This window comes from Sinocyclocheilus anshuiensis, unplaced genomic scaffold, assembly GCF_001515605.1.
Source record: "Sinocyclocheilus anshuiensis isolate Anshui unplaced genomic scaffold, SAMN03320099.WGS_v1.1 scaffold74, whole genome shotgun sequence".
Classification (NCBI taxonomy): Eukaryota; Metazoa; Chordata; class Actinopteri; order Cypriniformes; family Cyprinidae; genus Sinocyclocheilus; species Sinocyclocheilus anshuiensis.
In genome coordinates this window covers 331300-332646 of record NW_015546044.1, presented here as the reverse complement: position 1 = coordinate 332646, position 1347 = coordinate 331300, and the positions used below count along the sequence as shown (strand labels likewise).

Below are 1347 nucleotides of genomic sequence, written 5' to 3'. Positions count from 1 at the left end.
CCGTACCCACTGTATATATATATATATATATATATATATTATAATGTTCTGTTGTGCCCCTTTTAACAGCTAAAATTATTATTATTATTATTATGTTTTCTGTCAGGATTTATTTTTATTCATTTTAAGTTAATAAATCTTATAAAAACATAAATATTTTGTACCGTTATAAATGTCTTTATGGTCACTTTTGATCAGTTTAATGTGTTTAATGTTTTTACCAAAAAAACATGTTTTTCACCACAACCGATGCAGAAAATATGCAAAAAAAGTGTTTGCTCTCAATAGTTATCATGCGCCCTGCAGAGTTTTCCCCTGTCTGCAGTTAGAATTAAAGTCATATTATTTGAATCATCTTGGTTAAGTGTTAAGTCAGTTAAAGGTCATGAATACCCCCAACTCCTGACACATAGAGATACACACACACATCACACCAGCTGCGCTACTAGCGGCACTCTCATCACACTCAAGTTCAAAGATCAGCACTCAGAGGAGATGAGCAGAGGAGCGGGATTAGTCAGCTCAGCTACGGGAAACAAAGACGGAATCTGCAGGAATTTTACCTCCTCCATAAGCAGATCAGAGCGATGGGATGGGATTACAGGGCTGGAGTTTGATAAATAAATACTTTTAGAGTATCAGGAAGAGAGAAAGGGGTGCTAAGCTCTTAATTATATTTCCCACTGACCTCTCTCCTTTTATTTTACCTCCCTTCCTCTTTCCAACCTTTAGTGAAATGATTTGGAATGAGTAACATCCAATGAAAAGACTGTTTACATAACAAACTACTTCACTTCCTCTCAATCTTTTTTCAAAATTAGGTATGGAGAGAGAGGGTAAAGCGATTTTGAAAGAAAGACACTCAAACAGTCTTATAGAGTTAATAATAGTAAAATGTTGATCTGTAATACACTTTTTTTGTACATTATCATCTGATTGTTCTGCAGATCTGGACATTGAGAGCCCTCATAAATAAATAAAAATAAATGCATAAATAAATAAAGTAAATAAATAATATGTACATGCATAATGTACATATTTTTGGTTGACAGGCAAAGGTGAAAATACTTATTGCAACCTGTTTTAAAATAATTTATTTTGCCATTCAGTTGGCAAAAATAGAAAAAAAGAAATGACCCACTTCAAATATTATTTAATCGTTATGTTTGGAATTTTAATTGACTTGTTGCTATTTGGTTTTTCTGAAACAGCTGATTGCGAATGGTAAATATCTCCATTACAAATGCTTACCCAAATGCTGATTTTCTTGTGCTGAAGCTTTGAGACAGTGTAGCAGAAAACAATGAGTGTATGTGTGTATGTGTGTATGTGTGTGTGTGTGTGTGT

General features: G+C 33.3%; 1 protein-coding gene across 1 annotated transcript in view; it reads left to right on the top strand.

Moving 5' to 3' along the window:
- Window positions 1-1347, top strand: part of LOC107698986 (CUB and sushi domain-containing protein 1-like) — a 320519-nt gene that overhangs the window by 156376 nt on the left and 162796 nt on the right. The gene's annotated exons all lie outside the window — the stretch shown is intronic.